At 38.3% G+C, this 19,954-nt stretch overlaps 1 protein-coding gene across 3 annotated transcripts in view; it reads left to right on the top strand.

Annotated features, from left to right (window-relative positions):
• TASP1 (taspase 1) overlaps positions 1-19,954 on the top strand; it is a 241,449-nt gene that overhangs the window by 13,807 nt on the left and 207,688 nt on the right. The window contains exon 1 of one of the 3 annotated variants that reach the window (XM_061208372.1): positions 11,107-11,369. The exons of the other annotated variants lie outside the window; for them this stretch is intronic. The gene's annotated coding sequence lies outside the window, so the exon portion shown is untranslated. Of the gene's footprint in view, positions 1-11,106; positions 11,370-19,954 lie in introns of those variants that run through there. 3 annotated transcript variants of the gene reach the window in all.

Raw genomic sequence — 19,954 nt, 5'->3', positions numbered from 1 at the left:
AATACAAGTTACTGGTGATTGGATGCTTGAATTTCCTGAATATTTTCAGAAGAAAAATTCCTGAAGTTAACACCTCCTGAAAGTAATATATGTTCTGTTGTTTAGAAAACAAAAAATTCCAACTGTCTAGAAGTGTCCAAAGTGGAGGAGGATGTTTCCTCACAAACTTAGCAGTTGGATATATATCCTGAAGCTGTGCTCTGTGAGGTGTCTTGTCCAGTGTGATAGGTTGGTGGTCTCCAGTTAATTGTGGACATTGAGGAATTCATTGAGGAGGTTCTCAAGTTCGCTGTAATCCTTTCTCCTCCAGAGTGAGGGTCTCTTAATTCTCTTAACCTGGAACCCTGAGGATGAGTTTGTCCAGGGGATACTGAGGGCTTCAGAAGACTGACTTCTGTTGCTCAAACTTAGAGAAGGTAGATTAGTGTAAGTCAGTTTAGAGCAGCGGTCCCCAACCTTTTTGGCACCAGGGACCAGTTTCGTGGAAGACAATTTTTCCACAGACGCAGGGAGGGGAGGGGATGGTTTTGGGATGATTCAAGCACATTACATTTATTGTGCACTTTATTTCTATTATTATTGCATTGTAATATATAATGAAATAATTATATAACTCCCCATAATGCAGAATCAGTGGGAGCCCTGAGCTTGTTTTCCTGCAACTAGATGGTCCCGTCTGGGGGTGATGTGAGACATTGACACCCGAAGTGTGTTGCTCATGTCCAGTCTACTTCGTAAGATGCAGCTTAATTGTCACTTGCCACTCACTGATAGGGTTTTGGTATGAGTCTGCAAGCAATTGATTTATTATGGTCTCTGTGCAGTCAAACCTCTCTGCTAACGATAATCTGTATTTGCAGCCGCTCCCCAGCGCTAGCATCACCACCTCAGCTCCACCTCAGATGATTAGGCGTTAGATTCTCATAAGGAGCGTACAACCTAGATCGCTCACATGCGCAGTTCACCATAAGGTTCGCGCTCCTATGAGAATCTAATGCCGCTGCTGATCTGACAGGAGGCGGAGCTCAGGTGGTAATGCGAGCGATGGGGAGCGGCTGTAAATACAGATGCAGCTTCACTCGCTCACCCACTGCTCACCTCCTGCTGTGTGGCCCGGTTCCTAACAGGCCATGGACCAGTAGCAGTCCATGGCCCCAGGGTTGGGGACCCCTGGTTTAGAGAACAGTGAACAAATAGTTATTTGCTTGAGAAGATTACTAGGGGAATCAAATAAGACATGAAGATAAAACAGGGATGAGTTTGAGGGAGGAGGTGTTAGAGTAGACTGTCCCAAATTGACTGGATTAGGCTCTCATATCAGGACACCTACCCTGACAGGCCAGGCCTTGCTTTTACCTGTGAAGATTGCCCAGGAGTTTACCAAAAGTCCTAGACATGTTTTCTGTATATTCCCCTGGTTAATTGCAGAGTTACGCTTTTAATCGTGCTCTGTAGATTGTACTCTATCTTGTTAACACTTTGAGCTTGGTCCTAGGGTATGTAGTCAAGAAAGGTGAATATATATGGTGGGCACCAGTTCCACTGTAGTTTGGTCCCTGAGGTGTGTGACTTGGGGATATGTGGTCTCCTTCCTATTGAGACTGATACATCTTTTTTTTTTTTTTTTTTTTTTTTTTGAAACATCTTTATTGAAGTATAATTGCTTTACAATGGTGTGTTAGCCCCTGCTCTACAACAAAGTGAATCAGCTATACATACACATATGTTCCCATATCTCTTCCCTCTTGCATCTCCCTCCCTCCCACCCTCCCCATCCCACCCCTCTAGGTGGTCACAAAGCACCAAGCCGATCTCCCTGTGCTATGCGGCTGCCTCCCACCAGCTATCTATTTTACATTTGGTAGTGTATATATGTCCATGACACTCTCTCACCCTGTCACATCTCACCCCTCCCCCTCCCCATATCCCCAAGTCCACTCTCTAGTAGGTCTGTGTCTTTATTCCCATCTTGCCACTAGGTTCTTCATGACCTTTTTTTTTTTTTCCTTAGATTCCATATATATGTGTTAGCATACTGTATTTCTTTTTCTCTTTCTGACTTACTTCACTCTGTATGACAGACTCTAACTCCATCCACCTCATTACAAACACCTCCATTTCATTTCTTTTTATGGCTGAGTAATATTCCATTGTATATATGTGCCACATCTTCTTTATCCATTCATCCGATGATGGACACCTAGGTTGCTTCCATGTCCTGGCTATTGTAAACAGAGCTGCAATGAATATTTTGGTACCTGACTCTTTCTGAATTATGGTTTTCTCAGGGTATATGCCCAGTAGTGGGATTGCTGGGTCGTATGGTAGTTCTATTTTTAGTTTTTTAAGGAACCTCCATACTGTTCTCCATAGTGGCTGTATCAATTGACATTCCCACCAACAGTGCAAGAGAGTTCCCTTTTCTCCACACCCTCTCCAGCATTTATTGTTTCTAGATTTTTTGATGATGGCCATTCTGACCGGTGTGAGATGATACCTCATTGTAGTTTTGATTTGCATTTCTCTAATGATTAATGATGTTGAGCATTCTTTCATGTGTCTATTGGCAATCTGTATATCTTCTTTGGAGAAATGTCTATTTAGGTCTTCTGCCCATTTTTGGATTGGGTTGTTTGTTTTTTTGTTATTGAGCTGCATGAGCTGCTTGTAAATCTTGGAGATTAATCCTTTGTCAGTTGCTTCATTTGCAAATATTTTCTCCCATTCTGAGGGTTGTCTTTTGGTCTTGTTTATGGTTTCCTTTGCTGTGCAAAAGCTTTTAAGTTTCATTAGGTCCCATTTGTTTATTTGTGTTTTTATTTCCATTTCTCTAGGACCTGGGTCAAAAAGGATCTTGCTGTGATTTATGTCATAGAGTGTTCTGCCTATGTTTTCCTCTAAGAGTTTGATAGTGTCTGGCCTTACACTTAGGTCTTTAATCCATTTTGAGTTTATTTTTGTGTATGGTGTCAGGGAGTGTTCTAATTTCATACTTTTACATGTACCTGTCCAATTTTCCCAGCACCACTTATTGAAGAGGCTGTCTTTTCTCCACTGTATATGTTTGCCTCCTTTATCAAAGATAAGGTGACCATATGTGCGTGGGCTTATCTCTGGGGTTTCTATCCTGTTCCATTGATCTATATTTCTGTTTTTGTGCCAGTACCAAACTGTCTTGATTACTGTAGCTTTGTAATATAGTCTGAAGTCAGGGAGCCTGATTCCTCCAGCTCCATTTTTCGTTCTCAAGATTGCTTTGGCTATTCGGGGTCTTTTGTGTTTCCACACAAATTGTGAAATTTTTTGTTCTAGTTCTGTGAAAAATGCCAGTGGTAGTTTGATAGGGATTGCATTGAATCTGTAGATTGCTTTGGGTAGCAGAGTCATTTTCACAATGTTGATTCTTCCAATCCAAGAACATGGTATATCTCTCCATCTATTTGTATCATCTTTAATTTCTTTCATCAGTGTCCTATAATTTTCTGCATACAGGTCTTTTGTCTCCTTAGGTAGGTTTATTCCTAGATATTTTATTCTTTTTGTTGCAATGCTAAACGGGAGTGTTTTCTTAATTTCACTTTCAGATTTTTCGTCATTAGTGTATAGAAATGCAAGAGATTTCTGTGCATTAATTTTGTATCCTGCTACTTTACCAAATTCATTGATTAGCTCTAGTAGTTTTCTGGTAGCATCTTTTGGATTCTCTATGTATAGTATCATGTCATCTGCAAACAGTGACAGCTTTACTTCTTCTTTTCCGATTTGGATTCCTTTTATTTCTTTTTCTTCTCTGATTGCTGTGGCTAACACTTCCAAAACTATGTTGAATAATAGTGGTGAGAGTGGGCAACCTTGTCTTGTTCCTGATCTTAGTGGAAATGGTTTCAGTTTTTCACCATTGAGGACAATGTTGGCTGTGGGTTTGTCATATACGGCCTTTATTATGTTGAGGAAAGTTCCCTCTATGCCTACTTTCTGCAGGACTTTTATCAAAAATGGGTGTTGAATTTTGTCGAAAGCTTTCTCTGCATCTATTGAGATGATCATATGGTTTTTCTCCTTCAATTTGTTAATATGATGTATCACGTTGATTGATTTGCGTATATTGAAGAATCCTTGCATTCCTGGAATAAACCCCACTTGATCATGGTGTATAATCCTTTTAATGTGCTGTTGGATTCTGTTTGCTAGTATTTTGTTGAGGATTTTTGCATCTATGTTCATCAGTGATATTGGCCTGTAGTTTTCTTTCTTTGTGACATCTTTGCCTGGTTTTGGTATCAGGGTGATGGTGGCCTCGTAGAATGAGTTGGGGAGTGTTCCTCCCTCTGCAATATTTTGGAAGAGTTTGAGAAGGATAGGTGTTAGCTCTTCTCTAAATGTTTGATAGAATTCGCCTGTGAAGCCATCTGGTCCTGGGCTTTTGTGTGTTGGAAGATTTTTAATCACAGTTTCAATCTCAGTGCTTGTGATTGGTCTGTTCATATTTTCTATTTCTTCCTGGTTCAGTCTTGGCAGGTTGTGCATTTCTAAGAATCTGTCCATTTCTTCCAGGTTGTCCATTTTATTGGCATAGAGTTGCTTGTAGTAATCTCTCATGATCGTTTGTATTTCTGCAGTGTCAGTGGTTACTTCTCCTTTTTCATTTCTAATTCTATTAATTTGAGTTTTCTCCCTTTTTCTCTTGATGAGTCTGGCTAATGGTTTATCAATTTTGTTTATCTTCTCAAAGAACCAGCTTTTAGTTTCATTGATTTTTGCTATCATTTCCTTCATTTCTTTTTCATTTATTTCTGATCTGATCTTTATGATTTCTTTCCTTCTGCTAGCTTTGGGGTTTTTTTGTTCTTCTTTCTCTAATTGCTTTAGGTGCAAAGTTAGGTTGTTTATTCGAGATGTTTCTTGTTTCTTGAGGTAGGCTTGTATTGCTATAAACTTCCCTCTTAGAACTGCTTTTGCTGCATCCCATAGGTTTTGGATCGTCGTGTCTCCATTGTCATTTGTTTCTAGGTATTTTTTGATTTCCCCTTTGATTTCTTCAGTGATCACTTCGTTATTAAGTAGTGTATTGTGTAGCCTCCATGTGTTTGTATTTTTTACAGATCTTTTCCTGTAATTGATATCTAGTCTCATAGCGTTGTGGTCGGAAAAGATACTTGATACGATTTCAATTTTTTTAAATTTACCAAGGCTTGATTTGTGACCCAAGATATGATCTATCCTGGAGAATGTTCCATGAGCACTTGAGAAAAATGTGTATTCTGTTGTTTTTGGGTGGTATGTCCTATAAATATCAATTAAGTCCATCTTGTTTAATGTATCATTTAAAGCTTGTGTTTCCTTATTTATTTTCATTTTGGATGATCTGTCCATTGGTGAAAGTGGGGTGTTAAAGTCCCCTACTATGATTGTGTTACTGTCGATTTCCCCTTTTATGGCTGTTAGTATTTGCCTTATGTATTGAGGTGCTCCTATGTTGGGTGCATAAATATTTACAATTGTTATACCTTCCTCTTGGATCGATCCCTTGATCATTATATAGTGTCCGTCTTTGTCTCTTGTAATAGTCTTTATTTTAAAGTCTATTTTGTCTGATATGAGAATTGCTACTCCAGCTTTCTTTTGATTTCCATTTGCATGGAATATCTTTTTCCATCCCCTCACTTTCAGTCTGTATGTGTCTCTAGGTCTGAAGTGGGTCTCTTGTAGGCAGCATATATATGGGTCTTGTTTTTGTATCCATTCAGCCAGTCTGTGTCTTTTGGTGGGTGCATTTAATCCATTTACATTTAAGGTAATTATCGATATGTATGTTCCTATTCCCATTATCTTAAATGTTTTGGGTTTGTTATTGTAGGTGTTTTCCTTCTCTTGTGTTTCTTGCCTAGAGAAGTTCCTTTAGCATATCTTGTAAAGCTGGTTTGGTGGTGCTGAACTCTCTCAGCTTTTGCTTGTCTGTAAAGGTTTTAATTTCTCCATCAAATCTGAATGAGATCCTTGCTGGGTAGAGTAATCTTGGTTGTAGGTTTTTCTCCTTCATCACTTTATTAGCCCCCTTCAGGCTGTGTTCACGCAGCCAACCCCAGTCCTCTCCCTGGGATCCGACCGAAGCCCGCGCCTCAGCTCCTAGCCCCCGCCCGCCCCTGCGGGTGAGCAGACAAGCCTCTCGGGCTGGTGAGTGCTGCTCGGCGCCGGGCCTCTGTGCGGGAATCTCTCCGTTTTTCCCTCTGCGTCCCTGTTGCTGTGGGATCCGCGCTGATAGCCGCGGCTCGCGCCCGTCTCTGGAGCTCGTTTAGGCCTCGCTCTGAATCCCCTCTCCTTGCGCGCCGCGAAACAAAGAGGCAAGAAAAAGTCTCTTGCCTCTTCGGCAGCTGCAGTCTTTTTCCCGGACTCCCTCCCGGCTAGCACCGAAGCCCGAGCCCCAGCTCCCAGGCCCCGCCCGCCCCGGCGGCTGAGCAGACAAGCCTCTCGGGCTGGTGAGTGCTGGTCGGCACCGCTCCTCTGTGCGGGAATCTCCGCTTTGCCCTCCGCACCAATGTGGCTGCGCTCTCCTCCGTGGCTCCGAAGCTTCCCCCCTCTGCTACCCGCAGTCTCTGCCCACGAAGGGGCTTCCTAGTGTGTGGAAACCTTTCCTCCTTCACAGCTCCCTCCCACTGGTGCAGGTCCGTCCCTATTCTTTTGTCTCTGTTATTTCTTTTTTCTTTTGCCCTACCCAAGTTCGTGGGGATTTTCTTGCCTTTTGGGAGGTCTGACGTCTTCTGCCAGCGTTCAGTGGGTGTTCTGTAGGAGCAGTTCCACGTGTAGATGTATTTCTCATGTATCTGTGGGGAGGAAGGTGATCTCCGCGTCTTACTCTTCCGCCATCTTGCCCCTCCCTCGAGACTGATACATCTTATACCAGCTCTACCAATCAGTAGCCACAAGTCCCTGGGCACCTCACAGACTCTCCTTGACTCAGTTTACCCATTTATAATACGGGGATGATAATTTCTACTTTACAGAGTCGTGAAGATTGAGTTAACGTACGATAATCACTTAGAACAGTATGAGGCACATAGTAAACACCTCGTAACTGTTGGTAGCTATTACTATTGTGAGGTGCTTTGGAAATTATATATATGAGTTGAATATTTATGTTAACTCTTTACATTGTCAAAGGAAAGTTAATTATATGTTGTGGGTAAAAGGGCAAAAGTGACACAAGGGAGAAGATTGACGTGCTTACCACCAAATCTTACCTTTACTCAAAACACACACAAGGAAAGCTTCATCTAACTTAATTCAGTTATTAATTGCAAATTACTCTTCTTTGTGTAGAAGACGATGTCCTGAGGTTATAGGTGCATGGAGCCCGTGTGGGTCTGGGGAAAGAAGATTAATGAATAGCTGGGTATATATTGTACCATAATGGCAACTATGAATACAACATTGAGTAAAATTAAGTTTTCCTTTTTCTTTTCATCTTAGAATAACTTTAATTTTCTCAGGTCCTACTTATATCATGCCCAATATTTCATTACATTTTTCCCATAATGAATCAATCCTACTTTTAAAGAGTTTACTTATGTATACTTAATAATGATTTAAAATACATTTTGGAATGAGTTACATGTGAGTAAATGAGCTTTATAGTTTTGAATGATGACCTGTGTTTTTTAAGAGTGTGGATATGAAGGTTTTTAAAAAAACAAATGTGTTCTCTTATTTTGATTGGACTATGTTATATGGCCTGAGTGAGTTTAGTGTACTTTCCTCCCTTTAATTATTAAGTTTGGGGAAGAATTTCAATGAACTATCTTGAAAAATTCATTTTTATGTGGGATCTTTGATTGAAATATACGTCAGTAGTTTAAAGGTTAAGGCTACACTAACTGGAGGAATTTGCCTGAATCTTAAGAATTATGTTGGAAGTCATGCATATACTGCCCCCTGCAGTTTCAGTCACCTTGTGTAATTGTGATTCATCACCTTTGAATAGGGTGAAGTCTTCAAATAAAGAGTTTAATCAAAGAGGTATTGTAATAGTTTGAGTCAATGGAAAGATATATAAAAATTGGATTCTTGTGTTTTCTGTACTTAGAGAAATATAAGTAACAATATTAAGTCCTTTCAGCCAACTGAAAATTCCCAGAGAGTCTGATTTATGCTGTGTTATGTTTAATTTGAGAGTAACCACTTATCTTTAGTTTTGATCAATCTATTTAGTAGAGCTAAGTTTTGTCCTAATTATCAAATAGATATGGGTGATCGTTATACCTTTGTCTTTTGACTTTGGGATATACTTTTGACTTAAAAAAAACCATACTTTTTAAACTTGTTTGTTACATTATTACTTAGGCAGATAACTAAAATTGGTTTGAGTTTCCTGAGGACTTTACTAACTGTAGATTGAAATGACTGAAATGGTTTAATGGCCCTTATTGGCTAGAAGGGGTATCTGGCCTTGTATTTTGGAAAATATGAAAATTTGCATTTACCCAAATAGTGAAAAGTACACTGACCTCAACTTGTTGCCACGGAGGTGGAAGAGACAAGGTGAAAGAAAAGAAAATTTATAATAGAAAAAAATGTGTTTCGGTGGCCTCTGTAACTTATACAGGCCACTTAGACAAATCATTTTTGAGCTTTTCTTGGAATCCCATTCCCTTGTGTAGTTTCATTTTTCTCATCCACCAGGACAGACAAGTGGTGTTATCATAAGACTACAACTTCTGGACACCAGAGGGAGTGTTCCCTTCATTCAAATAAGGGGTGGGGGGCATGCGCGTAAGTTCCTGCCAAGTAAACTGACTAGCTTCTCCCTTTGGGGTTTTGGGAGGGAAGGTGGTCACTTGTATAAGAGGTGTTCTGCAGTGTGGAGTTGAAAATGAGATGATGCCAAGGTGCATTTTGTTTATCTTCAAAATGTGGTGAAGGAAATGGAAAGGTCAGTTTTATAGATCATATTTTAATAATTTATTGTTAAAGTGATTTGGTCCCATTGTTTCATTTAACTATTTATAGTTTTTTTGAGATTCTTTTTATAACTGATGGGAGAGGGACTTCTATCAACCCTGATTTCCCTCACAGCAGAGAAGATAAATTTGTGAAACAATTTGATCTTCATACTTAGGGCTGTGCAATTGGAAGACAGTTGTTTTCATGCCTGCTTTTGAAATAGTTTTGGTTTGGGTAGTGACAGTAGATTTAAAATTCTAGACCATAATTGTGCACATTTCACATGTATAGCTTCTGATATGAATTTCTTATGTGAGAAAATTAGATATAGATCTGGGTGAGTCATGATGCCACTGCTAAAGTAGAGAGCGTTTCATAGATTCTGACAGAAAATGAACTCATAAAATGCTTACTGAAGTGCCCTTTGCACATCAGTATATTTTTCTTAAAAAGTACGAAGATGTGCTTTAAAAAGTTCTAATAAGGAATAATAGGTGAAATATGACTGACAAACTTTTGAGAGGTTACTTGTCGTTTTGTGAGGAAACTGATGAATCTGGCTGGCTGGCTGGTGTATCCTTTGAGAGATTTTGGTTAATTCATTTTGAAAACTTATTATTTTGGTAGGTAGAATACTATGCATTAGCAATAGTGATAGATATAGCTTTTAAATTTCATATAGTGAAAGGTAAATTGCACAGGCTCCCTTGTTAAAAATGTTTTGTTGAACTTATGTTATTCTAAGTGGACCCTGCTGTTCTTTGTTGACTTGCTTCATTCTTTAAGTCTTCGTATGGTCGGGGAGGTGGTAATTCATGGTTGAAACTTGTTTATTGTCCAAATGCTTTAGCATTTAAAGGGCAGTTTATATTGGGCACAAGTTTTTATGTCTGCTAAAAACGGTCCATTGTCTTTGGATCTCTATATAATCCAATATGATGCTTGCTTATAAACTCTAGAAATTCCTTTAAAAAGTAACTTCTTATCCAGATGGCTGATAGTTTGGGATGTGAGAGAAAAAATGTAGGCATTTGCATTACTGTATATTTATATTATTATATATAATATTGTTATGCATTTATCTGACCTCTACATCCTGAGATGTAGAGCCAGCTCTGCATGCATTTCTATAAAGCAGGGATCTCCAGAATGTCATCACCATTGAGTAGTCTGTTGTTGGTGGACCACAGCCCAGGCCTCTGTGCAGCTGCAGGATTAGGCCACACACCCTTCCCTTGGCCTTATACTTCTGGCTGGAATTGTTTGTGTGCCTCAGGAGGAGAGAGAACACCTAAGGCCTGCCAGTCCTTGGGATGCTTAGTGGTCATGAAGATGGTGTGGCTTGCTGCTGGCATATGGGCATATCTAGGATGGGAGGGAATATTGGGAAGGTCTGATATAACCCCCTTTCTCTCGCCAAGCCTGTAGCAAATTCAGTTGTGGGGTTTCTTTGTGATTAGATGCTTAACCACACCTGCTCCCTACCCCACTTCAGTGTTTGGTTTTTGCTGCAAAAAAGTAGGGGCATCTGCTTTACACTCATTTATGTTTATTTGAGAGGTTAAAAATTATTTAAATAAATGAGCATCTTTGTTCTTCTGCACATTTTTTTGTTTTGCAGAAATCATCTTTTCATATGCAAAGGGTAGCTGAGTATTTCAGTGGTTCCTTGCTTCCTCCTCCCCTGCCCTCCTCTCCCCTCCCCTCCCCGACAGGGCTGAACGCATTGGAAAGATAGCTCGATGTATTTAGCTCACATATACACAAGTGCCCATTAACCATGTGACTGAGGAGTCTAATTTTAGACCTACTACCCCTGAAAGTCTCATTTTTCTCTTCCATTGACAATATCTTTTATTCTCTGTAATGGGGAGGGGGTTCCTGTTTTTAAGTATGCGAAGCAAGGAGTTTTACCTTTTCTACTTTGTAGTACTTAAAATGTTTTCATTGCCTGACATTTGGATTTTGACTTCGGATGCTCTTTTTACTTTTTTTTTTTTTCCAACTTGGTATCATTGATTATTTCAGTCAAAGACCCTATTTTGCTGTCTGTTTAGCAGTATTTCCAGGGGTGCTTCAGTATTTCTGTGTATTCCAGCTGTTTATAGAGTCTTTATATTTCTCTGCATTTTTTTTTTTATTTATTTTTTTTATTTTTTGAGGTGTACACACACAGTTACACTTCACGGAGTTGCATCCAGCCAAGTGTCCATGTTCTTCTTGTGAAGAGGCAGAGAAAAATCACCTCTCCCAAGAATTTCCACCTTCTGACCAAGGGAAATGTGTCCTGAAGAGCTGTACGCAGATGGGAGGCAACTTGTTTGCTTGTTCTGCTGCTATAGAGCATTGAGTTAATTAGAAGACAGGCTGTGGGTGGCCAAGTGCAGACAAAGAAGCACCAGACAGAGCCCAGTTAGCCTGGGGCAGTAAAAGTAAGTTACACTCTTTTTAAAACACTTTTTGAGTACTGATGCTGATTCTTGCCTTTAGTACTAAGGGGCAACTTGTAACTTACTGTTTGTGTTTACACAGTAGATGCATCTGTTCTTTTCCTCAGACCCTAGAAACTAAACATGCTCTCTAGCACAAAGTACCCACTTAATTAAGAGAAAGCAGTGATTTTTTTTTTCTTTTAACTTTTTTTAGAATAAAAAGAGAACTGAATCAGTTATTACATTTCAGATTAATTTTTACACCGCATCAAAACTGTGTATTAGTTTTTGGCCAAGTCAAAACACTTAAGTACAGAGCTTGTTATGTTACAGAACTTTGTACTGATGGGAACATGAAAACAGTTTCACCTTTTTCTAGCCATTTCTTGATGAGCTCTGTGGAACTTATCAGATGAATTCATCTTGGCTGAATCTGGTAGAAGGTATGGTCTGAGACCAGACTTAGCAGTTCCTAAGGAGCTTGTAGCTTTATGTATGAGCCCTTGTTTTGCTCTGGGAGTTATTATTCTCCAAGAATATACTACATTTTAGAATTCAGCTTTGAGCTACTTAAAGCTACATTTGGTAGTGTGGTGGAATTGGTGGTAATTCTGTGTTTTGGTTATGTGGCAGCAACTTAGACTTTTGGATTGAGTGTAAAATGTCTTCTTCTAAATTAATAGAGATATTAGATTCATTGGCCCTTGGATTTATAGTGCTGTGATTATTGAATCATTTCGTATGTGTCGAGTGTGTGTGTGTGTGTGTATGTGTGTGTGTTTGGATCTATATCCTTTGGGGCATCAATTTTATAATCTAACATCTACTGGTTTTTTGCTTTTGGTAATGAAGGGCTAGGCTAAGAAGATTTTTCTGTGCTCAGCAAAATCACAGGCTGATATCATGAAGGTCAATCTGAAAGACTGCCTTTGATTTTAAGTCTTTGTCTATCTCTCAAATGTAGGACTGTATTCAGAATCTGGAAGGGAATGAGGAGGAACTTAAGTTATATAATTTTTAGGAATCTCATCAAGATCGTATCCTAAATCCTGCTGCAAAGCAGAACAAAGCATTACTTCCGTTTTTTCCCCGCTCATTCTCTCTGTCTACCTGCCGTCTAATTTTTATGTGTACAGCAGGCTTTACCTAAGTGTTAGAATAATGAAGGATTGCATCTCACTATAGCAGAGCAAACAGCTTAAAATGGAATCCTAGGCATCCCAGTTGAGAATAGTGCTTTGGCCATTCCCGCTGCCAGGGAGTTTTTACTGGCAGTCATTCCCACTCAGGGTCCAGCCTCCTGCACGGTACGCTCATTTCCTGACAGTTCATGACATGCGTATAACATAGGGTATCAACACTATAACATTTACTAGCCTTCTCAGAAAATTCTGAGTGGGGAACTTATTTTTGTTTTCCTCTTTTGGAGTATGTGCAGATGTTAACATTTTCTAGTGGGTTGGAAATCTTTTAAATAAAAAGCATAGTTATAAGTTACTACTTATAAGTTAGTGACACCCCTCTCACCCCTCCAATCTACCATGTCCTCACTTCACATTTGATAGAAGGATGGTTTACATTATTATAATTCCGTGGCCTGTTGGGTTCTTTCTGAGTGATATTTCCATATTATTGTCAACGTGGTTAAAAGGTATAGTTATTTAGGTTGAAGGGAAGTATAAGTAGATGCCAAGTTTGGCTTTACTAGAGAAACAGCTACATTTGTCTTTTTCTCTTGTAGCTCATGTGGAAAAGACAATTTCAGGTACCCTTTGTGCTAACCTCCTCCTGGACATCGTAAAGAATCCAACTAAAACAAAGTTTAAAACTATTTCAGATGTGCAGGTCTATGGAAGCCAGTATTTTATATTAGAGATTTGTGTTATGTTTGACAAGTAACTCTTTGTACTGCAATTCTGTGGCTTTCAATTAAAAAAAGAAAACCCATGAAAATAAACTACTGTGATGTGATTTTTCTGCTTAATTTTGCTATGTCTTTATTTGCAAATTAGGCAGATTAATAATGGAAAGGAGGTGAATACAGGTAGGCAGTGCTTTTTTATTAAAATACTTTTAATAATAAATTAGAGAAAAAACGTGGTTCTGTTTTTTGACAGAATATTGCATGCCAGATCAACAAATGCTCTAATGAACAAAAGCAATATTTGATGCATTTATCCTAACATTTCTATTCAATAGAAGAGCTAGGACACTTCAAGAAGAGCATTAAAAAGTCTTAGTTCCTAATACATATGCTGTTGTGTGTTAGTTTTTTTTTTTTTTTTTAATATAAAGTATGTTTTTTTTGTGTGTAATTGATCAGTTAAAAAAATGAACTGTCACATACTAAAACTGGGTATTCAACATACTATATTTGACTCAACTGTTCACAGAGTGTGATGCAAACAAATGTTCTCTCAACTTACATCCAGCATGGCTAAAATATTACTTTAACACATGTTAAAAGTAGAGCACTGTAACTATTTGGCTAGATACAATTCCGGGCTGTCTGAATTGAGTAATTTCCTCAGGCATTCCAACTTTGATCAACCACAGCACGAACTTTTAGCATGTCTGTAAAGCAGCCAGTGCATCTATAAATATGTCCCGAGGTAGAGAGAAAAGAGAGAATGCCAAAAAAGAAAGAATACTTTCTGTCGTTAAGGAGCAGTTACAGAATGAAAATGGAAAGTTTTTTGTTTCCCTAGGAACTCTTTTTAGATGATTGAGCCTCTGATGTCTAAGTATACCCTGTGCTTCTGTATTAATGAATGAAAGATACTTCATTTGGGCCTAGTAGAAATGTTTTCTGGTGAACTCTGCTGAAACGTACTGGTGAGAGTTCATTTATTCTTAAACTTTCCAGTCTTTATTAATATAGTATTCATTGGCTAAAAACCTAAACATAAGCAATAGCATGTATCTCAGTAAACCATGTCTTAATTGTTTATAGCTAGTATTTGGGTGAAAATATTCTTATATGACCCTGTTTTAGAGAATAACTCTAAGAACAGGCAGCGCCACTGCAGAAGTAATCTCTTTGCTTTCACCACATGGAGGAAAATAGGTTTTTCTGGGTTTTATCTTCAGTGATCTGGAAATGAATCTGCAAATATCTACTGGTTTCTGTACACAAACTAGGATAATTTATAATGGTAAATTGCCCTCTTGGACACAGCATGCTTATATCACATGGATGTAACTTCCTTGGAGATATTTGAAGGTGTAGTAAACAACTGTTTGCAAACTGGGTGTTAAGTTGGATAATTTGGCTTGCTTCTTTCTGACCTTGTTTTCTGTAGTCCTAGGATAACAGATACCATGACCTCCAATTAGCTCCAGTTGTGAAAATTCTGCTTTTTAGGTCAACATTGTACCACACATCAGGAGGAATCCATCATCTTGTAATTTCTATGTTGCAGATCTCTTCTTATTGTCCACAATGTCCCATTAGTCAGTCATGGAAAACACGGTTAATCAGTTAAGTAAAATTTACCAATAGTGGAAAAGTTTTATTGTAGTTTCATACTCTTTTCATTGAGTGTTTTTTCAGAACTAGACAAAGGGTAGTATAGTTCGTAGATTTACACCCTTTAAGCACATTCCCTGTATCCCAAAAGAGGTGCAGAGAAGTGGTGGGCAGGCAAGTTGGGGAGGAAGATGGAGAGGCAAGGCCTGGGTGAGCTAATGTGACTTTCAGAGGCAGGGACTTGAACGGATTGCTAAGTTGGTTACCTTGTTGCTGTTTCTTTGTTTACCCCAAATTTCTGAATGCCATAATTTCTTCAAAATTGAATACTTCTTTAATTTCATGAGCCTACTGCTTTGAATTTAAAATCACTAAAGTTCACGCTGAGAACATGAGAGCCAACTTTTACAAAAACTATGTGATATTTGGTATCCAGTTTATAGATAGGTTCTCAGTATCCGTTAATTATTTTACCTGATTATCTCTTTGTCAATTTTTTTTTTTGGTGTTACTCAACATTGATATTCCCCTCACCCCATGTAACTATATAAATTTTGTGTGTGTTTGGGTGTTTTTGGTTTGTTTGTTTTGCTCCAAATTACTAGCTCCAAAGAGAATACTGTGTTTTTTCTCATCATTTTGACAATGGCAATTCACCATTGTATAAAGTTGTAGATGAAGTTGTCTATACTAATGGTGATCAAGGTAGTCTTGAGAAAAATAACATGATATTTCATCATTCTTCTTGTGGATTCTGGGTAGAAAGCTTGTCTGACTCATTTTGGAGAAGCAAAAAAGTATTATAAATTCCAGTTGTCATAATATAAGTGTGTTGACACAGGGTAGTTAGTCTACAACACAGATTAAATGGCTTACTTCTGTATTTATCATTCTTCTTGTTTAAGTAGTAAGAAGTACAAATATTCAATATTTTCAATATTCAACAAGGCATGAGAATGAAATCATTATCTGTTGTTGGGACTGGCATTTGTGTCAAAGAGCTGCTTTGCCTGAAATCTGTATTATGTGGAAAACTGAAGACTTACCAAAGCTGAGAGTTTGTATCTGGAGAAGCATGAGACCTTATTAACCTTTACAAAGTGAGGTTGCAGAAGAGACAGTTTACAGATGTGTGTTGATTGGTCCATAGACAAATTCTTAAAAATTGGAATTTGTTGCCAACATTTAAAATCAGGAGACTCATAAAAACCTGGATTTCTAACTTCTTTTGAAAATAAGTGAGATCTGGTCACATGGAACATGCATTCTCTGAGGGTTGCAGTCTGCCAGGGCTGAGCGACAGCTGCCCCTTTTGAGTATAGGAAGCTGTGTAACTAAAACTATTTTTCAGCTCAAGGTACAGATGAAAATAAGGCTTGGACAGATAGGCCAACTTTTGTGTTGTTGGAAGGCCTGAGAAAATGAACTGATGATTTAATTGGCCTCAGTTTTTTGCTCTAGAGTTTGCAAATTGTTGCAACGGGGATTTCTACCAAAAGTAAGAATGAGACTGGAATGAGCCTTGATTTGATTTTTTAAAATTGGAATTGGACTAAGGTATTAACTTATTATTTTGAAAATGAACTTCAAATCAGACTAAAGACTTTTCAAAAAATTTCCCACTGAAGTAATTTGAACCAGAACCAAGGTATATCACTCCAAAGAGTTTGAGCTGGAGCAGAAGCAGATCAAAATACTCTGTGACCTGGCTAAGCATGAACTAAATTGTTCCTTTATTTACTTCTAGTTCCAGAAGTAAAATATTATTTTCAGTGATTGTGGTGAAGAATGTACCAGAAATGACCATAAGTACAAGCATGTTGCACTGATTTCTGAACTTTGTCTTGCTAACCTCCTAAAGGATATTTAGCTTCCAACATCATTTGTCTTATCTTGATTCCATTAATTCTTGATGGAAAACATACTAAGAAAAACCATTGATTTGTGCATAATATTTGTGGCTGCATCTGTGATGATTACCTGGAAACTTTTGTATGTCCTTTTACCATTGACTCACATTTTATTAATCTTTTTTCCAATTCATATCATTTTTCTCCAGTAAAAGTTGAATCCTGCTTCCCAGAGTGGTTAGCTTTTGTAGCCTCTCATGACTCACTTGTGCTTTCTTTCTCTCCACCTCCTCTGTGCTGTTGCTCACAGATGCCTTTACAAGCCTCCTCAAGGTAGGGTTCAAGGAGAAAGTGAAGTTAAGCAGCTTGTGGAGTTCATGTGGATTGGAGTTTCTCAAGGAGAGGGCCATGGTCCAGCTGAATCAGAATCACTTGAGGTAGCTTGTTCATAAAAACAAAACAAAACAAAACAAAGAGTCCCTACCTTCACCCCACATGACCTAGGTCAGAATCTTTGGGGACAGCAGTCTGGAAATTTTCATTTTTCTGATTTTTTAAAAAAAACTTTTAGTTTTGAAATAATTGTAGATTCACAGCAGTTGTAAGAAATAATACAGAGAGATCCCTTGGGTCCTCTACCCAACACTGATAACATTTAAAAAAAAAATTTGCCATTAATCTTTTATTTAAAAAAATTTACACTGTAGTTTCAAAACTTTTTATTAAAGTGTAGTATACGTATAGAAAAGCATACACATTTATGGTACAGGGGCAGCTCCTTGAATTTTTTGGAGTGAACCAGCACCCAGATTAGGAAACAACATTTGCAGCCCTCCAGAAGGCCCCTTCTGCCACTTCCAGTCACTCCAGGGTAAAGCCTGTTCTGAAATGGAATCATGCAGTACGTATTCTTTTGTGTCTGCCTTTTTTTGTTTAATTCATAGAATGCAAAAGGTGAAATTGAAAGAACACAAAATTAGTCATTTTAAAGTAAATAATTCAGTGGCATTTAAACATTCATAATATCGTGCCACCACCAACTCTGTCTTGTTTCAAAATATTTTTCACTCCCCAAAGGGAAGCCTGTACCCACTAAGCAGTTGCTCTGTATTCCCTCCTCCCCAAATCCCTGGCAACCACCAATCTACTTTCTGTCTCTCTGGATTTACCTATTCTGGATATTTCATATAAATGGAATCATACAACATGTGACTTTGTGTGTCTTCTTTCACTTAGCATAATATTTTCAAGGTTCTTCCACATTGTAGCATGTATCAGTGCTTCATTCATTTTTGTGGAATATTATTCAACACTATTCATTTATATACCACAATTTGTTTATCCATTCATCCATTGATGGACACTTGGGTGGTTTCCATTCTTTTGCTGTGAATAGTGTTTGCTATGAATAGTGAACAGTGTTCCTGTGAACATTCCTGTACAAGTGTTTTTTTATCAAGTTACTGGGTCATATGGTGATTCTTTTTTGGTGTGTATTTTATTTATTTATTTATTTTTTGAATTTTATTTTATTTTATTTATTTATTTTTTTTAAAGATATGGAATACATCAAGTTTGAAGAATGCAACTTCCTTTAATATCTTTTAATTTATTTATTTTTATTTATTATTTATTATTATTATTTTTTGGCTGTGTTGGGTCTTCGTTTCTGTGCAAGGGCTTTCTCTAGTTGCGGCAAGTGGGGGCCACTCTTCATCGCGGTGCGTGGGCCTCTCACCATCGTGGCCTCTCTTGTTGCAGAGCACAGGCTCCAGACGCGCAGGCTCAGTAGTTGTGGCTCACGGGCCTAGTTGCTCCGCGGCATGTGGGATCTTCCCAGACCAGGGCTCGAACCCGTGTCCCCTGCATTGGCAGGCAGATTCTCAACCACTGCGCCACCAGGGAAGCCCCTATTTTATTTTTAATACAGCAGGTTCTTATTAGTTATCTATTTTATACATATTAGTGTATATATGTCAATGCCAATCTCCCAATTCATCCCACCACCACCAACCTTCTCCCCGCCCCACTTTCCCCCCTTGGTGTCCATACGTTTGTTCTCTATATCTGTGTCTCTATTTCTGCCTTGCAAACCAGTTCATCTGTACCATTTTTCTAGATTCCACATATATACATTAGTAAACAATATTTGTTTTCCTCGTCTGACTTAATTCACTCTGTATGACAGTCTCTAGGTCCATCCACGTCTCTACAAATGACCCAGTTTTGTTCCTTTTTATGGCTGAGTAATATTCCACCGTATATATGTACCACATCATCTTTATCCATTTGTCTGTCGATGGGCATTTAGGTTGCTTCCATGACCTGGTTATTGTAAATAGTGCTGCAATGAATATTGGGGTGCATGTGTCTTTTTGAATTATGGTTTTCTCTGGGTGTATGCCCAGTAGTGGGATCGCTGACATATGGTAATTGTATTTTTAGTTTTTTAAGGAACCTCCATACTGTTCTCCATAGTGGCTCTATCGATTTACATTTCCACCAACAGTGCAAGAGGATTCCCTTTTCTCCACACCCTCTCCAGAATTTGTTGTTTGTAGATTTTTTGATGATGGCCATTCTGACTGGTGTGAGGTGATACCTCATTGTAGTTTTGATTTGCATTTCTCTAATGATTAGTGATGTTGAGCATCCTTTCATGTATTTGCTGGCAAGCTATATATCTTCTTTGGAGAAAATTCTATTTAGATCTTCTGCCCATTTTTTGATTGGGCTTTTTTCTTTTTTTAATATTGAGCTGCATGAGCTATTTATATATTTTGGAGATTAATCCTTTGCCCGTTGATTCGATTGCAAATATTTTCTCCCATTCTGAGCATTATCTTTTCTTCTTGTTTATAGTTTCCTTTGCTGTGGAAAAGCTTTTAAGTTTCATTAGGTTCCATTTGTTTATCTTTGTTTTTATTTCCATTACTCTAGGAGGTGGGTCCAAAAAGATCTTGCTGTGATTTATGTCAAAGTGTGTTCTTCCTGTGTTTTTCTCTAAGAGCTTTATAGTGCCCGGTCTTACATTTAGGTCTTTAATCCATTTTGAGTTTATTTTTGTGTATGGTGTTAGGGAGTATTCTAATTTCATTCTTTTACAAGTAGCTGTCCAGTTTTCCCAGCACCACTTATCGAAGAGACTGTCTTTTCTCCATTGTATATCCTTGCCTCCTTTGTCATAGATTAATTGACCATAGGTGTGTGGGTTTATCTCTGGGCTTTCTATCCTGTTCCGTTGATCTGTATTTCTGTTTTTGTGC

Source organism: Eubalaena glacialis, chromosome 13 (genome assembly GCF_028564815.1).
Source record: "Eubalaena glacialis isolate mEubGla1 chromosome 13, mEubGla1.1.hap2.+ XY, whole genome shotgun sequence".
NCBI lineage: Eukaryota > Metazoa > Chordata > Mammalia > Artiodactyla > Balaenidae > Eubalaena > Eubalaena glacialis.
This window is presented reverse-complemented; position numbering and strand designations above follow the sequence as displayed.